At 48.5% G+C, this 25762-nt stretch overlaps 1 pseudogene; it reads right to left on the bottom strand.

Moving 5' to 3' along the window:
- The window catches only part of LOC140389476 (glutathione hydrolase-like YwrD proenzyme), a 135004-nt pseudogene extending 110152 nt beyond the window's left edge, over window positions 1-24852 (bottom strand).
- Window positions 24853-25762: the final 910 nt, after the last annotated feature.

Here is a 25762-nt window from a genome sequence, read left to right as displayed (position 1 = left end):
ACACCCATCTCACTCCCATTCCTCTATACACCCATCTCACACCCAGTCCTCTATACACCCATCTCACACCCAGCCCTCTATACACCCAGTCCTCTATACACCCATCTCACACCCAGTCCTCTATATGCCCAGTCCTCTGTACACACAGTCCTCTGTACACCCTGTCCTCTGTACACCCTGTCCTCTGTACACCCTGTCCTCTATACACCCAGTCCTCTATACACCCAGTCTTCTATACACCTATCTCACACGCAGTCCTCTATACATGCAGTCCTCTATACACGCAGTCCTCTATACACGCAGTCCTCTATACACGCAGTCCTCTATACACCCAGTCCTCTATACACCCAGTCCTCTATACACCCAGTCCTCTATATACCCAGTCCTCTATACACCCAGTCCTCTATACACCCAGTCCTCTATACACCCAGTCCTCTATACACCCAGTCCTCTATACACCCAGTCCTCTATACACCCAGTCCTCTATACACCCAGTCCTCTATACACAGTCCTCTATACACACAGTCCTCTATACACACAGTCGTCTATACAACCAGTCCTCTCTACACCCATCTCATTCCCACCCTCTGGACACCCAGCCCTCTATACATTCTTCTGACACCCAGCTCTCTATACATCCAGTCCTCTGTACACTCCGTTCTCTCAATATACACCCTCTATACACCCAGGTCTCTATACACCCAGTCCTCTATACACCCAGTCCTCTATACACCCAGTCCTCTATACACCCAGTCCTCTATACACCCAGTCCTCTACACACCCAGTCCTCTATGCATCCATCTCACACCCAGTCCTCTATACACACATCTCACACCCAGTCCTCTGTACACCCAGTCCTCTGTACACCCATCTCACACCCAGCCCTCTGTACACCCAGTCCTCTATACACCCATCTCACACCCAGTCCTCTATACACCCAGTCCTCTATACACCCATCTCACACCCAGCCCTCTATACACCCAGTCCTCTATACACCCATCTCACACACAGCTCTCTTTCCACCGAGTTCTCTATACACCCATCTCACACCCAGTCCTCTATACACCCAGTCCTCTGTACACCCATCTCACATCCAGTCCTCGAGACACCCAGTCCTCTATACACGCATCTCACACCCAGTCCTCTATACACCCATCTCACACTCAGTCCTCTATACACCCTATCCTCTATACACCCATCTCACACCCAGTCCTCTATACACCCATCTCACACCCAGTCCTCTATACACCCTGTCCTCTCCTCCCATCTCACACCCAGCCCTCTGGACACCAAGCCCTCTGTACATTCTTCTCCCACCCAGCTCTCTATCCACCGAGTTCTCTATATACCCATCTCACACGTAGTTCTCTATACACCCAGTCCTCTATACACATAGTCCACTATACACCCAGCCCTCTATACACACAGTCCTCTATACAACCAGTCCGCTATACACCGAGTTCTCTATACACCCAGTCCTCTATACACCCATCTCACACCCAGTCCTCTATACACCCATCTCACACCCAGTCCTCTATACACCCATCTCACACCCAGTCCTCTATACACCCAGTCCTCCATACACCCGTCTCACACGCAGACCTCTACACACCCAGTCCTCTATATACCAATCTCACTCCCAGTCCTCTGTACACCCAAATCACATCCTGCCCTCTACACCCAGCCCTCTATACACCCTGTCCTCTATACACACCGTTCTCTATACACTCAGTCCTCTATACAACCATCTCACACCCAGCCTTCTATACACCCTTCTCACACCCAGCCCTTTGTACACCCAACCCTCTGTTCCCCCAGTCCTCTATACGCCCATCTCACACCCAGCCCTCGAAACATCCAGTTCTCTATACATCCAGCTCTCTATACACCCAGCCCTCTATACATCCAGCCCTCTATACATCCAGCCCTCTATACATCCAGCCCTCTATACATCCAGCCCTCTATACATCCAGCCCTCTATACATCCAGCCCTCTATACATCGAGCTCTCTATACACCAATCACATCCAATCCTGAATACACTCATTGCACACACCCACATCCATTGCACAACTTGTCCTGAATTCTCCCACCTCATGCGGCCTGTGTGGGACAATATATATATATATATATATATATATGGAACGTGACTGATACAGGAGACTATGCTTTCTTTCTGTGGTGCTACTGGACAGTGTAACTTCACAACCCCATATATTGTAATAATTGGCGATAGAAAACAACAAAGAATACAGGAGAATGGTCTCTGTGGTTGGGGCTGCTCGGTCGCCTGGGCTCCTGCCAATATAGGGAAAGAGTGGGAGGCATTTCTCATCCGTAAATAGAAGGGATTTCCCTCCGTTTGAATGAGAGAAAAGGTATTCTTGAGTAGCCATGCCGTAAGCATTACTTGGGCTGGGAGGTAAATACGGCAATGAGGACTAGAATTAGGTGAGGGAACCAACCTGTCTTCTTGCTCCATTTCAATTAATAAAAGGAAAATTGAGTGGGCTCCATCATGGGCAAGCAATCGTCCTTAGCTAATGTTCCTCTCTATCCTCTCCCCAGGCGATGCCTAATGCCCAAAGCTATCAAGCCACAAATTTACCCCAAACAATATCAAACAGTTTGTCCAGGGGGTTGCAGATGAATGAAACCTCATGGATAATGGAACCTCAGCTGCATTGGGAATACTCTAGTTATATGAGGACTCGGGAGACTCGTAGTATCCCTACAGTCCAGAAGGAGGCCATTCGGCCCATCGAGTCTGCACCGACCCTCTGAAAGAGCAACCCAACAGGCTCCCATGCTATCCCTGCAACCCCGTACCACACTTAAACCGCATATCCCTGGACATGAAGGGCAATTTAACATGGTTAATCCACCTAACCTCCACAAGATAGAAACTTGTTCATTTTCATTATGTGTTAGAAGTGAAGTGCAGGTGAGGGGAGTGAGTGAGTTCAGATTTTAACTGTTGCTCCCTCTAGGAAATCGAGCCGCTTCTTGATTTGTATCAGGCCTCAGCTCACCAAGTTGCTTTCTCAAGCTGCCTTTGGAAAAATTAAAGGATTAATAACAATATAATAATCTTTATTGTCACAAGTAGGCTTACATTAACACTGCTATAAAGTTACTGTGAAAAGCCCCTAGTCGGCACATTCCGGGTCCACAGAGGGAGAATTCGGAATGTCCAAATGACCTAACAGCACGTCTTTTGTGACTTGTTGGCGGAAGCCGGAGCACCCGGAGGAAACCCACGCAGACACAGGGAGAACGTGCAGACTCCGCACAGACAGTGACCCAAGCCAGGAATCGACTGGGACCCTGGCGCTGTGAAGCAACAATGCTAACCACTGTGCTACCGTGCTGCCCAATACATGTGTAAATGACAAAATAGCCAACAAAATGTTTGATTCAGGTTGTCATTCAGGAGGTACAATGGTGACTGCTGTTAATTGTACATTAAGTGGCTATATTAGTGGGGAAGCGGGTAATGTTCGAGGCAAAGACTATAGTGGCGGATAACGGGGGCAGATACGTGATGGTGAGTGGCAAACTACAGGGGGAGACGGTGGTTTTGGTAAACGTATATGCCCCGAACTGGGATGATGCCAATTTTATGAGGCGGATGCTAGGACGCATTCCGGACCTAGAGATGGGAAAGCTGATAATGGGGGGAGATTTTAATACGGTGTTGGAACCACGGCTGGGTAGGTCGAAGTCCAGGACTGGAAGGAGGCCGGCAGCAGCCAAGGTACTTAAAGATTTTATGGAGCAGATGGGAGGTGTGACCCGTGGAGATTTAGCAGACCTAGGAGTAAGGAGTTCTCGTTTTTCTCCTATGTCCATAAAGTCTACTCGCGAATAGACTTTTTTGTGCTGGGTAGGGCATTGATCCCGAAGGTGAGGGGAACGGAGTATACGGCTATAGCCATTTCGGATCACGCTCCACACTGGGTGGACTTGGAGATAGGGGAGGAAACAGGAGGGCGCCCACCCTGGAAAATGGACATGGGACTAATGGCAGATGAGGGTGTGTGTCTAAGGGTGAGGGGGTGCATTGAAAAGTACTTGGAACTCAATGATAATGGAGAGGTCCAGGTGGGAGTGGTCTGGGAGGCGTTGAAGGCGGTGGTTAGAGGGGAGCTGATATCAATAAGGGCACATAAAGGGAAGCAGGAGAGTAAGGAACGGGAGCGGTTGCTGCAAGAACTTTTGAGGGTGGACAGACAATATGCGGAAGCACCGGAGGAGGGACTGTACAGGGAAAGGCAAAGGCTACATGTAGAATTTGACTTGCTGACTACAGGCACTGCAGAGGCACAATGGAGGAAGGCACAGGGTGTACAGTACGAATATGGGGAGAAGGCGAGCAGGTTGCTGACACACCAATTGAGGAAAAGGGGAGCAGCGAGGGAAATAGGGGGAGTGAGGGATGAGGAAGGAGAGATGGAGCGGGGAGCGGAGAGAGTGAATGGAGTGTTCAAGACATTTTATAAAAAATTATATGAAGCTCAACCCCCGGATGGGAGGGAGAGAATGATGGGCTTCTTGGATCAGCTGGAATTTCCCAAGGTGGAAGAGCAGGAAAGGGTGGGACTGGGAGCACAGATCGAGGTAGAAGAAGTGGTGAAAGGAATTAGGAGCATGCAGGCGGGAAAGGCCCCGGGACCGGATGGATTCCCAGTCGAATTCTATAGAAAATATGTGGACTTGCTCGCCCCAGTACTGACGAGGACCTTTAATGAGGCAAAGGAAAGGGGACAACTGCCCCCGACTATGTCTGAAGCAACGATATCGCTTCTCTTAAAGAAGGAAAAGGACCCGCTACAATGCGGGTCCTATAGACCTATTTCCCTCCTAAATGTAGATGCCAAGGTCCTGGCCAAGGTAATGGCAATGAGAATAGAGGAATGTGTCCCGGGGGTGGTCCACGAGGACCAAACTGGGTTTGTGAAGGGGAGACAGCTGAACACGAATATACGGAGGTTGTTAGGGGTAATGATGATGGCCCCACCAGAGGGAGAAAAGGAGATAGTAGTGGCGATGGATGCCGAGAAAGCATTTGATAGAGTGGAGTGGGATTATTTGTGGGAGGTGTTGAGGAGATTTGGTTTTGGAGAGGGGTATGTTAGATGGGTGCAGCTGTTGTATAGGGCCCCAGTGGCGAGCGTGGTCACGAATGGACGGGGATCTGCATATTTTCGGCTCCATAGAGGGACAAGGCAGGGATGCCCTCTGTCCCCATTATTGTTTGCACTGGCGATTGAGCCCCTGGCGATAGCGTTGAGGGGTTCCAAGAAGTGGAGGGGAGTACTTAGGGGAGGAGAAGAGCACCGGGTATCTTTGTATGCAGACGATTTGCTACTATACGTGGCGGACCCGGCGGAGGGGATGCCAGAAATAATGCGGATACTTGGGGAGTTTGGGGGATTTTTCAGGGTATAAATTGAACATGGGGAAACTGAGTTGTTTGTGGTGCATCCAGGGGAGCAGAGTAGAGAAATAGAGGACCTACCGTTGAGGAAGGTAACAAGGGACTTTCGTTACCTGGGGATCCAGATAGCTAAGAATTGGGGCACATTGCATAGGTTAAATTTAACGCGGTTGGTGGAACAGATGGAGGAGGATTTCAAGAGATGGGATATGGTATCCCTGTCAATGGCAGGGAGGGTGCAGGTGGTTAAGATGGTGGTCCTCCCGAGATTCCTCTTTGTGTTTCAGTGCCTCCCGGTGGTGATCACGAAGGCTTTTTTTAAAAGGATTGAAAAGAGCATCATGGGTTTTGTGTGGGCCGGGAAGACCCCAAGAGTGAGGAAGGGATTCTTACAGCGTAGCAGGGATAGGGGGGGGGCTGGCACTACCGAGCCTAAGTGAGTATTATTGGGCCGCTAATATTTCAATGGTGAGTAAGTGGATGGGAGAGGAGGAGGGAGCGGCGTGGAAGAGATTAGAGAGGGCGTCCTGTAGGGGGACTAGCCTACAGGCTATGGTGACAGCCCCATTGCCGTTCTCACCGAGGAACTACACCACAAGCCCGATGGTGGTGGCTACACTGAAGATTTGGGGACAGTGGAGACGGCATAGGGGAAAGACTGGAGCCTTGGGGGGGTCCCCGATAAGAAACAACCATAGGTTTGCCCCGGGGGGAATGGATGGGGGATATGGAATGTGGCAAAGAGCAGGAATAACGCAACTGAAAGATCTGTTTGTGGATGGGAAGTTCGCGAGTCTGGGAGCGCTGACCGAGAAATATGGGTTGCCCCAAGGGAATGCATTCAGGTATATGCAACTGAGGGCTTTTGCGAGGCAACAGGTGAGGGAATTCCCGCAGCTCCCGACACAAGAGGTGCAGGACAGAGTGATCTCAAAGACATGGGTGGGGGATGGTAAGGTGTCAGATATATATAGGGAAATGAGGGACGAAGGGGAGACTATGGTAGATGAACTAAAAGGGAAATGGGAAGAAGAGCTGGGGGAGGAGATCGAGGAGGGGCTGTGGGCAGATGCCCTAAGCAGGGTAAACTCGTCGTCCTTGTGTGCCAGGCTAAGCCTGATTCAGTTTAAGGTATTACACAGGGCACATATGACTGGAGCACGGCTCAGTAAATTTTTTGGGGTGGAGGATAGGTGTGCGAGGTGGTCGAGAAGCCCAGCGAATCATACCCATATGTTTTGGTCATGCCCGGCACTACAGGGGTTTTGGATGGGGGTGACAAAGGTGCTTTCAAAAGTAGTAGGAGTCCGGGTCGAACCAAGCTGGGGGTTGGCTATATTTGGGGTTGCACAAGAGCCGGGAGTGCAGGAGGCGAGAGAGGCCGATGTTTTGGCCTTTGCGTCCCTAGTAGCCCGGCGCAGGATATTGCTAATGTGGAAAGAAGCCAAGCCCCCGGGGATGGCGACCTGGATAAATGACATGGCGGGGTTTATAAAGCTAGAGCGGATTAAGTTCGTCCTAAGGGGGTCGGCTCAAGGGTTCACCAGGCGGTGGCAACCATTCGTCGATTACCTCGCAGAAAGATAGACGGAATGGGAAAAAGAAGGCAGCAGCAGCAGCCCAGGATCGGGGGGTGGGGGGTGGGGGGGGGGGGGGGGGGAGGAGGAACCAGAAGGACTCTCAGGGTTGTTAATATATACTGTATAGTATGTATAGGTCGTTGCTACAGATAATTATATATTGGACTGTTAAATTATATTTTGGGAGAGTGTTACTTGTGACAAGGCAGTTGCCAATTAGGGCTAGTTTTCATTTTTGTTATTTATTATTTATTCATTTTTTGTTTATAAAATAGGTCATTGTTATTTGTGTTGTTATAATATTGTGTAAAGGATGCACAATGTACTGTGTTGGTTGACCAAAAATTTTCAATAAAATATTTAATTAAAAAAAAAAATTGTACATTAAGTGTGTTTAGTTGTGTGCTGGTGGTAGGAATTAACTGGGGTTTCGATCAAGCACGTATAAAATGACACCGATTGAAGCTGTGTGTTTTTGAGTTAGGAGGTGTATGTTTGTAATGTTTAACGCTGTAAATAAATGTAAGACTGAGTAAAGATTGGCTCCAGTACTCGGCTTCTGCAACTGGCTTTCCAGAGTCTAACAACATATGAATTGTGGTAATGTGAATGTGGATAGAGCAATTGTGAATCAACAGGAGTGACTGCACCCAAGAACCCATGAGCCATGGCTCAATCAGTAACATTATTGCCTCGGAGCCACAAGATTGTGAGTTTATATCCAACTGTAGGTACTTGGACGTAAAATCCAGGCTGACTCTTCAGTGCAGTACTGAGGGATTGCTGCAATTTTGGAGGTGTTGGTCTTTTGGGGAGATGTCAGAGTCCTCGACTGCTCAGTCAAGTGGATGTAAAAGATCCCATGGCACTTTTTGAAGAAGAGCAGAAGTCCTCCTCGCTGTACTGAATAATATTCATAATTCAACCAAAATCACTGAAGCAGATTATCTGGGCACTATCATGTTGCTGTTTGTGAAACCTTGCTATATGTAATTTGGTTGCCGCGTTTCCTATGTTACACAGTGACTACACTTCAGGAGTATTTAATTGGTGCTAAAGCACTTTGGACGGAGGTCTTGTGGTGCAGTGGGTAGCATCCCTGCTGTCATGATATTCAAACACACACATCATGATAGACACACCAACAGACAAATCAGAACACACAACACCACAACCAATGACAGAAAGATATAAAAGCACAGACACGACCCCCGGTGGTCAGTATTAGCTGCAGAGGAGGACCAGGACAGATCTGCTACCAAACACACTCAGGGAGACAGCACGTGCAGAGTATCCAGAACGAACTGTATTATAAGAGTTAAAATAAAATAGAGTTGTACCACATACAACTGTGTTGGCTCATCTGTGCACCAGAGCACCCAACACCACATGGTACAGGAGTGGATCGATACCTGCCGGCATACCTCAGTGTACAGAGACAACCAGCAGTGCCCAGGCAAAATGATAGAGCTCCCGGTTCCGCAGCCGCTCCAGTGCCACGGCGACCTCCGCGAAAACTGGCGGCGATTCCGGCAATGGTTCGAATTGTTCCTGGTGGCAGCTGAACTCCAAGACCTGGATGATAGCGAAAAAATTGAATTTCTCCTCACCATCGCCGGTGCAAGGGCAAGAGAAATATTCACAAGGTTCAGGTTCTTCAGGAGGCAGCAAAGGTACGATTACCAGGCAGTCCTGGACAAATTCTCCAAGTACTGTGAAGAAAACACAATCCAATCGGCAAGTAAAGGTAAGAAAAGCTGCAGTACTCACCTCGTGGCTGGGATCCCGGAGCCCGAATTCCCAGAGGCCGAAATCCCGGGCCTGAGAGAGGGCTGGGTCGAGGTCGGCGGCCATCTTGCTAAAGGTATCACGCTAGCACAGTTGCGCGAGCAGTGCGCAGAACCGGAAGTATCGTTTGCGCATGCGCGAGATGCTGCGCATGCGCAGTCAAGAAAACGGCCATCGGTAAAGGAACAGCGATTTGAGCATGCGCAGTCGCTTCCTACGTGCTACATACCGAGCGTCAGGATGTCAGAGGCCCCAGACTGCACCAATTTAAAGGGGAAACGTCCCAAATCCAATTTAAAAGGGAAACGTCCCAAATCAAAACAACAAAAATCTGTTAAAGCTGTAAAACAACCTTCCCTCACCTGGAATGACAGCACAGTGCCGCAAATTGACCCAGGAGATGAATTTGACCTCCGAAGAACCCTCCGACAAGCAGTTACCTACGCACAAGCCGATGATTCCGACCTCGAATACTTCGATGACGATCTTTACAGTGTTTCCGGACCTCGCGAGCCCAATGATAGCTCCGTGGTCCTATACGACTATGACTCGGACGAACCTTTCGTGTTGCACATTGGCGGCCCCCACATTGAATCCGACGCAGATGCGGATTCATTTTTCGGATTTGAGGATCTTCAATCCAGCAGATATGACGTTCCAACTTATCAGTACCGGATGATGCTGCAGCCTGACATTAACAGACAGGGAGCGGTGCAAGCACACGGAGAGCGCCCTGCTGCCACACAGAGCATGGTCCACGTCCCGCTCAACGTTCCTGACTCTATGAAAGAAGACATGCAAGACTCCAGAGCGCAGTCCTCGCATGAACCAGAAGTGACTCCAGTGTCACAAGCCTCCACAGCAAGCTCGTGGACAGACTCCACAATTGCAGAAATGCAAGACTCCAGAGCGCAGTCCTTGCACGGACAAGAAGTGACTCCAGTGTCACAAGCCTCCACAGGGAGCTCGTGGACAGCCTCCACGATAGAAGCAACGCAAGACTCCAGAGCGCAGTCCTTGCACGAACAAGAAGTGACTCCAGTGTCACAAGCCTCCACCGAGAGCTCGTGGACAGCCTCCACGATAGAAGCAACGCAAGACTCCAGAGCGCAGTCCTTGCACGAACAAGAAGTGACTCCAGTGTCACAAGCCTCCACAGAGAACTCGTGGACAGCCTCCACGATAGAAGCAACGCAAGACTCCAATGTGCAGTCCTTGCAGGAACAAGACCATGAGGGTCTAGCAACCTCTCCTGACCAACCAGCGGCAGATGATGCAAGTCTGCCATGCTCACGTGAACAGCAAGAAGGCTATAACAGCCTACCATGCTCCACTACACAGCAGCATGACCATGAAGGTCTCTCATGCTACAATGAAGGGCACAGCGCTGATGACTGTTCAAGCCCAACTGAAGACAAGCCAAAGGAATCGCCTCGTCCAAGCCCGAAGAAAAAAGGTTTATGCGCTGACCTTCAGGATCATTATAGCCGAACAGAGATTAATAATGCTGCACGGCCACAGAAGGATGCTGAGGATTTGCTAAAGAAATTTATTGAATGTTTAACTTGCAAGGAGCAGACTGAGAATTGCCAGTCTTTTAGTACGGATCGAAAAAATGGACAAGACATTGATCCTCAGGTAATGGAAATAACACAACCTGAATCATATCTACAGCAGGGACAAATGTCTCCCTTCAACACAATGCCGCAAAATCCCAACTTCGGAGACCAGCAGTTAGTCAGTAATGACTCTTCAAACCTTGAGGGGAACATTAATTGCATTGAACCTATACACACTCCACTGATAAATGAGCAGAACATTGGAGCAAGAATCCTGAGGACACCGACATCGAGTAGCCAGATAACGAATTTAAAACCCACAGCAGTTTCAAGTGAACCAAGTGTGCTTTCCACTAATGGTGAAGATGCAGATAAGGTCGACCCGATTATCCATTGTACCACACTAACCCCAGTGATTAAGCAGTTATGTATGGGGAGTATAATGTGGGCAATTGAGAACAGTAAAAGAGAGACTGTGACCATGCCAGTCCCAGCAAAATCAGACCCAGAGACCATGAAGGCATGTACATTAGACAAAGATACATATGAGGTACCTGAGAAGAAAAGTGAAACGGAATGTTCTTTGGAAAATAGTACAATGTCGATAGAAACATTGGATCCTATATTCGAGACCATACATATGGGAGAATTTGGGGGTAATAAACAAGGTTCTGCAATGTCTGGGGGAAGATTTAAAATTCCAAAGAAGAAAAGCCCAAATGAAGGACAACGGCAAGACAATGACAGTCCACCGACATGGTGTGCACCACCAGATGAAAACTCTGACAATTTATCCAACCCTAGTGAACAGCAAGCTGCTAATGAGAATCTATCCACGGGATGTGAGACGAGTGACGACAGCATCCCACTTCCCATGCAAAAGGTGCAAGGTGACAGACCTCGCCTAGTGCGTACCGAGGCACTCGGCGATCACGGTGGGACCACTGACGACTGCGGTGGCGGCGCACCGCTTCCACCCTCGATGGCTCGAGCCTCTCCACTGGTTGGTGCATTCCTGCATGTTCTGACTCCAGAAGTGCAGCTTCAGGGAATCTCGGCTGCCTCCAGTGAACCTGTTGGGACTCCGGACGGGGGGCATCGACGGAAGGCAGACCGGACTCCAGATGGGGAGCAGCCAAGCGCCGACTCTGATTTGCGCACGCCAGACCTTGCTCCGGACGGGCGGTGTCGCGGCCTCGGTGATGGCACGCTCAGGGTGACGGCGGATGCCACGGCGACAGGGAATGGATCGCGTGGCAGTCCCACTGGGTCGGCAGTGGCAACCAGCACCGGCGGTCCAAGATGGACACACCAATTCGCGCCATCGCCAGACGTTGATGCGAGCAACAATTCTCTCTCCAAGGCGACATGCTTCGACGTTTCTCTGTGGAGTCGCCCTTCCGGCACAGCAGGTGGCCGGAACCAGCGTGCATGGTCTCGGCCAACTTCCACATCTGGCACAGTCATCGCCTTGCATGATATTAGTGATGGTGCTACTTCGATGGCAACGACCCATCGGCTACAAGATGCCGTCCACCACAAACATAAAAAGAAAAAAGACTCCACCTTGTTCCTGGCATGCAGGGCGGATGGATTGGTGCGTAGGCGCAATCAGCGAGCTTTGCGCCGCCTTCCACACTCGCAACTGAACCGTACGCACACGCCGGATCCTCTACTGGTTCCCAAGGATGACTTCGTGGAGATGCCACGGATCATGCCCCTTCCATCGCCACCAGAACCAAACCACAGCCAAGGCACCACTAACAAAGATGTTGAATGTTATATTTGCACGAATGAAAAAACCAAGCACTGCACGAAGTACAACAAATGGTAAAGTAGAGACTTCGGCAACAGCATCACCTCCAACAGTCCAAGGTGAACCAGTGTGACCCCAAATCTCCACAGCTGAACCGGCTTGAGGACCAGCCCATTCTTGAGGCGGTCACCCATTAGACTGGACTTATAACGCTGTTCATACGTTCAAAAAGTCAAACACTTCTGTATTATAACCTGTTGTTGTTTATTGTTCCAGATATCGTCTGACCGGACCAATGTTCAAGTTTTTTTTTCTCTCGCATCCAAGTTTTGTTATGGTACAACCTTGTTAGTGTGACGCACCCGACATCGCCCCATGTAAATAGTTACGTCATATACACACGCTGTACACAACACACACACACACTCTTAGATGCACTCACGACACAATTATATTTATAACCACGTAGGCACATATCTTTGTAAAAAGGGGGGATGTCATGATATTCAAACACACACATCATGATAGACACACCAACAGACAAATCAGAACACACAACACCACAACCAATGACAGAAAGATATAAAAGCACAGACACGACCCCCGGTGGTCAGTATTAGCTGCAGAGGAGGACCAGGACACATCTGCTACCAAACACACTCAGGGAGACAGCACGTGCAGAGTATCCAGAACGAACTGTATTATAAGAGTTAAAATAAAATAGAGTTGTACCACATACAACTGTGTTGGCTCATCTGTGCACCAGAGCACCCAACACCACACCTGCCTCTGAGCCAGAGGCTCCGGGTTTGAGTCCCAGCCCAGGACTTGGTGACACCAAGGACGGTGCGTTCATAGCCAAACGGGTTGAGCATCAACCTGCAAAATCCATCCGACAGGCCATTGGCTGGCGGGAAGAGTGGGAGAAATTACTGGTCAGCTACGCTTGATGCTACAAAGCCTCTGGTGATAGACTAGCAATCTGTTGCAGGAATAACTAACTATGGAAACAGAGTGTGCCACGAGGTGCGGGAAGAGAACTGGAATTCGAATGCCGTTTGGGACAAGGTGATTCTGTGCGTGTCTAATTCTTCCTACAATAAATCACTTTGTGATGACTGATTCAGAACACAAGTTTAAAAGGACGTGAGGAGAGAGTTGAATTACCCACCTTAAAAGTCTGAGCGAGGCGAGGGTTCTTGAATATCTGCCCACATTTAGGGTTTTTAACCCTGTAACAGGAGATCCTTTCCGTGCTAGTTTCCTGGGTTCTGCAGGACGCCCGCTCCTCGGTTCCAACGAAATGCTGCAATTTCAGCCACAGGGAAGCCTCTTTCCGCCAGCAGGCTGCAGAATTTCCCCCGGCGAGAGCTGGTACGCAGAAACACAGTGTTAGAAAATTCACATTTACAGTGATCAAACTCCATCGGGTTTCACCATGGAGGCAGGTGATCAAATTCATCAGGGGCTACCCGGGGTTATAGCATGGCATCTCCAGCCCAGTGCCAAGAAAAGTAACAAAAGCACCATGGCCGAAATTCTCCGGATTTTGGAATTCGCATTTCCCGCTGGCAGCGCTCTGCCACCCATGAGTTTCCCGGTGGGGTGGGTCCAGTGGGAAATCCCATGGACAAGCGGCGGGAGTAGAGAAGTCCCACCGCCAGTGAACAGCACGCCGCCAAAATACACGTGGCTGGGGAATCGGAGAATCCCACCCCATTTCTCTCTCCTTTCTTCAACTATTAACCATGGCGCATTCAAGAGAGTAACTGCTATTTCACTGTTCTTAGTATAACTGATTTGATTATTCCCATTATGTAAATAGCAACAATGGGAAATAAAAACGGAGGTATTAAGGGTCATCAAACACGAAACCCACAGGATTAGGTGGAAGTTTGGGTTTTACAGACCACTTAATGTCGCTGCCCATTGGCTTCCCTTGGAAAAGGTGCGAAACCAGCAAGCCACCCTGATCTATCAGTTTTCCAATGGGCAAGGCAAGGCAGGTTAAAATTGCCCCATCACCTTTGATAAACGTTGCTTCATTCCCCATTCACCTTATCAGAAAGTCAACTGAATGTTTAGTGGGTTTCTAATAAATCCTGTGCGTCCAATCCCTATAGGATTTGAAAGATTGAAATTATTGCAAACTGTATCATTTTGCAAATGTGTGCTCATATCAAATCCCTCATTTTAAATGTAAAGGGCCCACTTATTTTACACAGGATAACACTATTAAATAGTCAGGTGGTGTTATTACACACATGCTTTTGTACAAGAACACTGCTGACACAATTATGTCTTTCCTCCCATAATAAACTTTAAATCCCCTGCAGAAGTTCCAGCTATGGCAACAACAATAGCTTGCATCTGTATTGCAGCTTTAATGTGTAAAGCATCCTGTGGTAGTATGTATTGGGGGTCATGTGGGACTGGAAGCCCTAATGTCATTGGCTGACAGATCCCGGGTCCTGGTTGGCCGTTGACCTCATACTCCGCCCTGAAGGCGAAGTATAAGAAGCCGGTGCCTTCCCCCGCATGCCAGTTTACTATCGGGCTGCTGGGGAACAGACACGCTTAATAAAGCCTCATCGACTTCACTCTATTCGTCTCATGGAGTCTTTGTGCACTACACATCCCAAATCACATTGCCATGGGGAACGAGGGCAGCGGAAGCCATTTATGAGATCAGGTTACAGGCTTCCCTACAAATTAATAACACAAGGAAGCGTTGTGTGCAGCGGTAGCATCCCTAGCATCCGATGACAGGACCCTGTTGACCATGGAAGGATCATTCAATGTGATTCAACGGTCCAATAATCAGCTCAGGAATCCTTCTTCCACCACTCCCCACCCCCCACCCCCTCTATCCCACTATTTCCCAAACGGTAAAAATCACTAAAAAGAAAATGACCATCACAGACAGACAGGAGTTTTGTTTGGACAACAGGGAAAAGAGGCTGCTTGGCTTTGTGAACCATGTTTGTGGGATACGGGAGGGAGGGTGTCTCTAGTTGAAGAGATGCATCCCACAGATGCCTAAGGATTCTGAGAGATTCATCCCAGCATGACCAGAGGGAAAGTCTCATCGCAACAGGATTTACTGCTGGAAGTGGATTTAAGAAATTCTCCATAAGTGAAAGGAAGTACCTCCAAAAAGAACATAGGCTTTAGCCATTTTTTTCAGTCATTTGTTCCAGTAAAAGTTTTAAAACATGAAATCTGGTTGTGTCATTTTTTCGTGGAATCACAGAATTTACAGTGCAGAAGGAGGCCATTCGGCCCATCCAGTCTGCACAGTCCCTTGGAAAGAGCTATGGATCCACCTATTGTGTGGAAGTTTCAATCTTCTTTTGAAAAATCAATTGATCCCCATAGAGATTGTAACATTAATATTGGCCAGGACACTGGAAATAACCATTCTGCCTTTCTCCATATCCACCCAAACAAGCAGAGGCGGCCTCAGTTTTAACGTGTCATCTGAAAGACTTCAACTCTGACAGTGCAGTGCTGCCTCAGTACTACACCACTGGAGTGTCGACTTGAATTTTGTCCTCAAGCTCCGAAGTGGGACTGGATGCAGGACCTTATGGTTTAAGAGGCAGGTGTGCCACCAGCTGAGCCACTGCGAACACAAAAGGCCAACAAGGACTTTAGTAACAAGGGTGACTTACTGGAGAGGAACAAATGCAAGTCAGCAAACAACGGCCATACTTGCAGTGCGATCTTCAGTGTTGTCCAGTTTGAATTCAAAGCATTTTGAAGCACAAGAGATGGCCTTCTCCCCTCTATGCTAATCTTTAGTGAAAAAAGGAGACACGTCATGGAGAGAAGAACACTGCGGGTAAGTTTGCTAAAGCCGTTACTTCACCTTCTTGCTTCCAAAGAGATGGATTGTGTCTCACCAGCCAGCAGCTGCTCCAGGCACAGTGACAAGGTTGGCACGGCACAACGGCAAAGGGTTCGTCTCAACAAAGCCTTGTTTTTTTTAACAAATCAAGGGTCAGAGCTTGTGGAGACCTGCCACTGCAGAGGGGTGGGGGGGGGGGGGGGAACAGGTTGTACGTCAATGATCCATTTGCAACAAAAATCATTTAAAATGTGAATTATCCTCTACTACATTTTCAAAGCTTTTGTACATGGGATGCACCCAAGTCTCTCACAAAGACAAAGTGCTTGGATATTCATGCTCCAAATGATCTTTGCATCTTGTAAAAAGTAACTCGCAACGGGACATCGGGTGGTGGTCATGGAGTGAGTGGTCGCACACAGAGCAGCTCCGACTCAAAGGCGGAGAATTGAGCTCTTTTTACCTGAGAAAGGGGAGAGGATTGACAGGCAAGTGTAGTTGAAGGTGTGGAGGAGAATTCTCTCCCGGGAGTGGCATGTCTGCTGGTTATCAGGCCCGGCAGAAGAAGGTGATAGACCTGCCCAAGGAACTGGAGGAGACCTGTGGCACAGCAGCAATTGGAAAGATGGCGGAGGGGGAAGGGTTGTTGCGTGTTGGAAAACCCCAGGTGGAGCAGTTGATGGCTTTTATTAGAGAGGCGTTTCGCCAACAAAGAAAGGAAATGCAGGAGGGCCTTTCGAAGGTCATCGAAGGAGTGGTTGCACCCATGAAAGGCTCAATGGAAAGGGTTGAGGAGTGTTTGGAGGCACAGTGGCCACAGGTCCAGAAGATGGAGAGGGTGATGTCAGACCACAGTGATCGGGTGATGGCATTGGAGGTGGGCAACTGCACCCCCCCTCCCCACACCCCCACACCACACCGCCACCCTCCTCCACCTGCGGGGGTGTTTATTCTTTGGAGGAGGCGACCTGTGGTTTTGGATGTGTCATTGTTTGGGTGGGAGGTGAAGGAGGGGGTATGTGAGGGGTGGAGGGGTAGATAGGAGGAGCGTTCACACAGGAGCTCGCAGGTAATGATGGTGAACAGAAGTGAGGTGGGGGCGATGGCCGCGAGGGTTGGCCGAGGGGGAATGGGGAGGGGGGGGTAGCGTAGGAGATGCGATGTGGCAGGGTTGAAGAAGAAGCGTGGTCATGTGCGTAAAAGGGGGGCATTTTAGATGGGCCCAGTATAAGGTGACATTAAAGGGAGCAGGATCGGTAGAGGACTTTGACAGACAATAGAGAGGAATGGAGGCGCAAGCCCCCGGTAAGGCTGATAACATGGAGCGTGCGGGGGCCCAAAGGGCCGGTTAGGCTGAGAAAGGGATGGGTGGGTCAGGTATTTCACTCGGGGTTTGACTCAAAGTCACGGGGAGTGGCCACTTTGCTGACGCCAGTGGTGCTGGTGAACGTATATGCACCGAATTGGGACGATGTGGGCTTCCTGAGGGTACGATCCCGGACTTGGCCACATATCAGTTGATAATGGGAAGAAACTTTAATTGTGTGCTGGAACTGAGGGTGGACAGGTTGAGCCCCAAGTCAATTGGAAGGCTGCAGATGGCGAAGGAGCCAGGGGAGCTTGCACCGGTGATGGCCCAGCAGAGTGGCAGAGGATTAGGAGGGGGAGTCGGGAGCACCTGGTGTTACTGTACGTGGATGCCCTGCTATTATATGTGTCAGGCCTGCTGGGTAGTATGGGGAGGATTATGAGCCTATTCGAGAGGTTTGGGACTTCTTGGGGTATTAATTGAATGTGGGGAAATGTGAGATGTTCCTGGTGAATGAGTGGGGTCGGGGAGCTAATTTAGGGGTGTTGCCATTTAGGGTAGCCAGGGAAAGGTTTAGATACTTGGGGATCCAGGTGACGGGCGAGTGGGCCACGCTGCATAAGTGGAACTTAACAAAGTTGGTGGAGGAGATAAGGGAGGACTTTAGGAGGTGGGATACACTGTATCTGATGCTGGCAGGGAGGGTTCAAGTGGTGTAAAGTAATGTCCTGCCAAGGTTCCTATTTGTATTCCAGGCGCTCTCGATTTTTATTCCAAAGGCCTTTTTTTCGAAAGTTGGACTGTCATTTCGGAGTTTGGATGGGTGGGAAAGTGAAGAGGGCCCTTCTGCACAGGCAGAGGCAGAAAGAGGGGTTGGTGTTACTGAACCTGCTGCACTACTACTGGGCAGCAAATGTGGAGACAGTGAGGCGGTGGAGGGAAGGAGAGCGGTTTGAATGGGTTAGGATGGAGGGCCATGGTGACGACAGCGCTGCCTCTGGCACCGAGGAGATATACTGAGAGCCCGGTGGTACAGTCCACGATTAAGATGTGGAACCAGCTGAGGAGACATTTCAGGACAGAGGGGATGTCACTGTTAACACTGTTGTGGGAGAACCACGGGCTTAAGCCAGAGGAGACGGATGATATGTACAGAAAGTGGAGCGAGGTGGGGCTGGTGAGGGTGAGGGATTTGTATCTGGAGGAGAGGCTCGCAAGCCGAGAGGAGCTGAGGGAGAGCGTAGAACTCACAAAGAGAAGTGAATTTAGGGATTTACAAGTGAGGGACTTTGCACGGAAGGCGTGGAAAGAGTTTCCCAGGCAGCCAAAATAAGCCCAATGAGAACGGTTACTGCTTCCGGATGTGGAAAGATGGGTAGGATTGGGGACATATATGGGTGGCTGGGAGAGCAGGTGGTGAGGAATAAGGAGGAATGGAAGGAGTTGGATGGGGGGAGATAGGCTGGGGAGCATGGAGTGATGTACTGCATTGGGCGAATTTGACCTCCTTGTGTGAGTGGATGAGTTTGATTCCGTTTAAGGTGGTCAACAGGGTGCAGGTGACTCGGGCGAGGAGGAGTGGGTTCTTCCAGGGAGTGGCAGACAAGTGTGAAAAGTGTGGGCGGGGACCAGAAAACCACACGCATATAGTCTGGGGGTGTGAGAGGTTAGAGAGATACTGGGGGGGAGAGTTGGGACGCTCGCAAGGATTGTGGGCATGGAGGTTGGGCCGTATTCGATGGTGGCGATTTTCGGGATATCGGAAAAGCCAGAGCTGATGGAGGGGAGGAAGGCCAATGTTGTGGCCTTCGCCCTTCTGATTGCCTGGCAAAGAATGTTTCTGGAATGGCGGCAAAATATGCCGCCGGGGTGGCGGCCTGGCTAGGGGATCAACACGACTTCCTCCTGTTGGGGAAAATTAAGTTTGAACTGAAGGGTTCAGTGGAGGGCTTTGAGGCACAGTGAGGACTGTTTGTGGCCATGTTTGAGCAGTTGTTCATGGTGAATAGGGGGGAAAATTTGTAGACTGTACAACTGTGAGTTGGGGATTGTGTTCTCCGGATTATTTATGTTTTTGTACTTCTTGAAGAAGTTTGGAATTAAATACATTTTTACATACTGATTTCAGAAGGCAAGTGTTACAGCTATCATAATTCAGGGTGCAGTGGGATACGCGTAGTTTAAAAGCGAAATCATTTGACCCCCTCAAATTAACTGTTGGAAGAAGTCAGTGTTGGTCATTCGAGGGTGGGGAAGAGGTGCAGGAGGAGGAATAATATGTATGACTATGAATTTGAACTACTGTTTCTTACCTTCCATTTAGTCCGTATACTTTCTTCGTCATACCATTGTAAAACATGCAATTGCAATCTCCACCAAGACCAGTACCGAATGATTCAGTCAGACTCAAGACTGCTGCCATAGCAACCATAGCATCTGCCGCATTCCCACCTTTTTTCAGGATATCTGCAAATTCAACGTTACCCATGAAATCTTACAGAGGTTAGCTGACCCGATACTTGAAGAGTGGCAGTAATTTTCTGCACTCTGTAAATTATGTGATCTTTCTCCACCCCAATACTCTGCGTCTCATTATGAATATATATTTTCTTCAAAACTTTCATTATTATGAAGTGGAATGTTCCAGTTGTAGCAAGATCTGGACAACCTCTAGGCTTGGATTAATAAGTGGCAAGTAACATGCATGCCATAAAAATCCAGGCAGTGACTGTCTCCAAAAAGAAAGAGTCTAACCATCCCTTTGTGGCATATCAATGGCATTACCCATTGATCCAGTGATAAGGAACTTATCCAATCACATAAATGCAATGGTGCCGAGAGCAAATCAGAGACTTGGTATTGTGTGGCAGGGGACTTGTACTGAAAGACTCTCTACCACCTATAAGGTACAGGTCAGGAGTGTGATGGAATATTGCGGGTGACACGGTAGCACATTGGTTAGCACAGTTGCTTCACAGCTCCAGGGTCCCAGGTTTGATTCCCGGCTTGGATCACTGTCCGTGCGGAGTCTGCACGTTCTCCTCGTGTCTTTCGTGGGTTTCCTCCAGGTGCTCCTGTTTCCTCCCACAATCCAAAGATGTGCCGGTCAGGTGGATTGGCCATGCTAAATTGCCCTTAGTGTCCCCAATGGTTAGGTGAGGTTACTGGGTTACGGGAGATAGGGTGGAGGTGTGGGCTTAAGTAGGGTGCCCTTTCCAAGGGCCTGTGAATACTCGATGGGCCGAATGGCCTCCTTTTGCACTGTAAATTCTGTGATTCTATGATTGTCCACACACCTGGGTGGGTGCAATTGCAGCAACACTCAAGAAACCCTACATCATCGAGGACAAAGCAGTCTTCTCCAGCATTACTCATTACACCAGTAATGTTCACTCCCTCGACCACTGGCAAACCAAGCCTGCCGTGTGTGCTGGGTACGTGTACACAGCAACGAGCGCTGAGGGTTCTTCAGCAACACTTCACAAATCCTCACCGTCTCTATTACCGAGAAGGACAGCAGCAGCAGAAACAGGGGGCCATGCGATCCCCTCTAAGTCACACACCATCCCAAATTGGTCATATATTGCCATTCCATCATTGTCACTGGATCAAAGCCCTGGAAGACTCTACGTAGCAGCATTGTGGGAGCACTGTCCCCACATGGGCTACAGCAGTTCAAGAAGACCCACCCCACACCATCTCAAACGCAGCCGTAAATCAGGCAAGATTGTGGCACAGTGGTAATGTCACTGCATTAGTAATCCTGAGGCCCAGCCTATGTCTTTAGACATCGGTTCAAATCCAACCATAGCAGCTGATAGACTTCAAATCCAGTTAATTAATCTGGTATATAATACCATCATTGATGGTTGTAAAAAAATCTATTTAGCTTATTAATGCCCATTTACTATTCTTACAAGGTCAGAACTGTAACGTGATCGGCTCTAAAATGCAATTCTGCATTGGCAGTGGGCCAGAAGATTGGACAGAAATTAAAAACCCACAAAGAATGACTAAGAAATTAATAAGGAGAGAGAAATTACAGTATGAGCGAAAGCTAGATAAAAATCAAAAACAGGTAGCACGAGTTTACACAAAGTATTTTTTTTTAAAGGCAACTAAAGTGAATGTAGGCCCTCTGGGGAATGAGTCTGCGGAATTGATAATGGGAAATAAGGAAACGATGGAAACATTGAAGAGTTATTTTCAGCGGGACTTTCCACACCCCATCCCCCCCCCCCCCCATCCCCCAACACCCTCCACCCCCTGCAGCCTGTTTTGCAATGGCTGAGGCAGCCTGCCATCGGACGCTGGCGGGATTTTCCAGTCCCGCCGCTGTCAATGGGGTGGTTTCTCATTGTTCGCACCCTCTGCCGCCAGGGAACCAGCAGCGGGGGAGGATCACCATCGGCGGGGCTGGAACATCCCACCAGCGAGAATTTCCAGAAAATCCCACCGGTCGTGCCAGTCTTCACTGTCGGAGACAAAAATAACGGGTGGGATTTACCGACCAACTGGTCCTGCTCGTGTCAACGGGATGTCCCGTTGAATGCTCCCCTCGTTACCGGGAAACCCAAGCGCCATCGTGGGACCGGATTATCCCACCAGCATGAACAGCCGGTAAATCCCACCCACGGCATCCCGGAAATATTTCTAAATGAAGAAGTGAAGGGGGAGGGAGAAACTTAAAACAATTACAAGCACCAGGAAAAGTGTACTGAGAAAACCATTCGGATTAAAGGTTTGTCCTCGGCTGTTAAGGGAAGTAGCTACAAAGATAGTAGATGAATTGCTTTTAATTTTCTAAAATTCACATGATTCTGGAAAGGACTCGATTGGAAAATAGCAAATGTAACTGTTCTGTACAAGAAATGAAGGAGACGGAAAGTAGATAATTGCAGGGCAGTTCGCCGGAGATCCATCATTGACAACATGCTGGAATCTATTAAGGAGCAGGGCTCTTCGAAAATCTTAACGCAATTAGGCATAGTCCACATGATTTTGTGAAATCGTAATTGGCTAATTTAGTCGAGTTCTTTCAGAAGTAACAAGAATAAAAGGGGAACTTCTAGTTGAAGTGTACTTGGATTTGCAAAAGGCATTTGATAAGATGCCGCATCAAAGGGTACTGTGCAAAATAAGAGCTCATGTTGTAGGGGGTAACATAGTATCATAAATGGAGGATTGGTTGGGCAGCAGGACACAGAGTGTAAGGCTAAATGGGTCAATTTCAGGTTGCCAAGCTGCAACTAGTAGAGTGCCACAAGGGTCAGTGTTATTTACAATCTAGATCAATGACTTTGATGAAGGAACCGAATGTATGGCCGGCACCCTTGAAGAATCTTAAGGAATTTTGGATGATTATAACCACGAGAGGGATTTAAAGTGTTTACAAAGGGACTTAGATAGGTTAAGTGAGGAGGCAGGAAAATGGCAGATGGAGTGTAATGTGAGAAAATGTGAACTTGTCCGTTGTGATGAACGGTTACTGCCTTATCATCATGTAAGGTGATGTCCCCTTTAAGACCGGGCTTGTAACACTGGGGACTCCGCCTCTGGCTCCGCCCATCTGGGAGCCATACATAAGGGCTGCCTCATGGTCTGCAACAGTCAGCTCTCGTCTCTAGCTCTAGCATAGTTATTGGTCTAATAAAGCCTTCTTTACAGTTTAATCTCTAAGTGTCATTATTGAGGGTACCTCATCCGTTTTGGCGGGAAGGATAGAAAAGCAGCATATTATTTAAAAGGAGAAAGATTGTAAAGCTCGACAAATCAGAGGGATTTGGTTTCCTGTATATGAATCACAAAACGTTAGTCTGCAGGTACAGCAAGTGATTCGGAAGACAAATGGAATGTTTTTTGCAAGGGGAGTGAGAAAATGGAAGTAGGGAATTTAGCCATAACTGTATAGCGATTGGTGAGAACACATCTGGAGCACTGTACAGTTTTGATCTCCTTACTTGTGAAACAATATATCATCAGAAGTAATTCAGAGAAGGGTCACTTGACTGATTCCTGGGATGAGTAGGTTATCTGAGGAAAGTTTTGGCAGGTTTGGGCCTATATCCATTGGAGTTTAGAAGAATGAGATCTTATTGAAATACAAGAAGCTGAGGGGAATTAAGCTGGGGTGTGGTGCTGTGAAGATGTTTCCCTTGTGGAAGAGATTGGAACTAGGAGACACAGTTTAAGGGATCGCCCATTTGAGACAGAGGTGAGAAAAAAATAATTTCTCTCAGAGGGTTGTTGGTCTGCGGAACTCTACACTCCAGAGGGCATTGGAGGATGGCTTGATGAATATTTTTAAGGCTGAGTTAGAAAGATATTTGATCGACAAGATCAAGCGCATTGCAGCATGGTGGCACAGTGGTTAGCCTCACAGTGCCTCGGGTCCCGGGTTCGATTCCGACCTTGGGTATCTGTCTGTGTGGAGTTTGCACATTCTCCCTGTGTCTGCGTGGATTTCCTCCGGGTGCTCTGGTTTCACTCACACAGTCCAAAGATGTGCAGGTTAGGTGGATTGGCCATGCTACATTGCCCCTTAATTTCCACAGAACTTCCTATATGTCATCAGAGTGCCCACCTCTACCACCCTTACAGGCAGTGAGTTCCACATTCCAACCGCCTTCTGGGTGAAAAGATTTTTCTCACATCCCCATTAAACCTCCTGCCCCTTATCTTAAATCTATGCCCCCTGGTTATGGCCCCCTCTGCTAAGGAGAAAGGTTCCTTCCTAGCCACCCTATCTATGTCCCTCATACTTCTACATGCCTCAATCAGTTCCCCCCTCTCAGCATTTGGTGATTTAATCCGTTACCCCTTTACATGATTGCTTGGATTCATAACCAATTTGTCTACATTTATAGAGCGATTATGTGCAGTGCAAATGGAAACCAGACCAGGTTCCAATTCTCTCATTAAATTGAAATGTGCGTGCACTGGCGAGTTAATCCATTCTCACTTCACAATGGTGGAACCAACTAGTTGTCCTCTTGCGCAAAAATCAGGTACAGGGACATCTCCATTATCACACACTAGGCTACCCCGTGTACACTTGGGTATCACTCTTAAAGCTCACCGAGTTACCTTGTGTACTCCAATAATCTTTACAATATACTGCAAGAACGCCAATGCAGAACAGTAGCAGAAATTATGGAAATCAAATTTGTCCTTGGGGGTGAATTTCCTCAGACATTCCCCAATTTGCCTGCTTTAAACCTTAGTGCAGGTTCTGCAGAAATCCTGCGCAGGCACTTGATGGGGTTTCTGCGACCATCCGCCAAGGCTGCAGTACAACAAGAGATCAAAGGGGCTTCACCACTCACTCCCCCTCCCCCCCCCCCCCCCAACACCCCCCCCAACACCACCACCACCTCCTCTATGGTCATCGACTGACATGACAAAATGATCGCATCTGAAGATTTCAGCAGAGTGCATGCTGGTTATTTGCTCGACCAATAAACGTAAACAAAACCTTACCGAGTCCTGCGTCTGTGGCCAATGGGTTGGCTGGTTGCCGTACAACCCCTGATGCACACGACGGGCGAACGGCGAGAGGAAAACCGAAGCATTTCTATCCAGGGCATCCAACGGTGCTGCACAAGCTGTCGATAAAATAAGCATCCATTGGTTACTTTTGCAAGACGAGGGGTTGCCAATGATTTCTAATCCCACCTTGCAGCTCTTTGGACGGCACGGTAGCACAGTGGGTAGCACTGTTGCTTCACAGTGCCAGGGTCCCGGGTTCGATTCCCAGCTTGGGTCACTGTCTGTGCAGAGTCTGCACGTTCTCCCCGTGGGTTTCCTCCGGGTGCCCCAGTTTCCTCCCACAAGTCCCGAAAGACGTGCTTGTTAGGTGAATTGGACATTCTGAATTCTCCCTCTGTGTACCCGAACAGGCGCCGGAATGTGGCGACTGGGAGCTTTTCACAGTAATCTCATTGCAGTGTTAATGTAAGCCTACTTGTGACAATAATAAAGATTATTATTATATTATTAATCAGTAAGATTGCACAAGGTAGATTACTCTGGAAGCAACAAAGTCCCTGGTCATGAATTACTGTCCATTAAAAGTGATGGTTTGAAAATTGTGACTTTATTTTCTTCATAAAGCCCATGAAGTTTCCCTATATGCAGGATGTTCAGTCACACTGCATCCAGATGTCACGATATTTGTAAAGGAGGTGACTCAGGGTGCAGTGGGATACGCGTAGTTTAAAAGCGAAATCATTTGACCCCCTCAAATTAACTGTTGGAAGAAGTCAGTGTTGGTCATTCGAGGGTGGGGAAGAGGTGCAGGAGGAGGAATAATATGTATGACTATGAATTTGAACTACTGTTTCTTACCTTCCATTTAGTCCATATACTTTCTTCGTCATACCATTGTAAAACATGCAATTGCAATCTCCACCAAGACCAGTACCGAATGATTCAGTCAGACTCAAGACTGCTGCCATAGCAACCATAGCATCTGCCGCATTC

This window comes from Scyliorhinus torazame, chromosome 14, assembly GCF_047496885.1.
Source record: "Scyliorhinus torazame isolate Kashiwa2021f chromosome 14, sScyTor2.1, whole genome shotgun sequence".
NCBI lineage: Eukaryota > Metazoa > Chordata > Chondrichthyes > Carcharhiniformes > Scyliorhinidae > Scyliorhinus > Scyliorhinus torazame.
The sequence above is the reverse complement of the archived record's forward strand: the minus strand, read 5'-3'. Positions and strand labels throughout refer to the sequence as shown.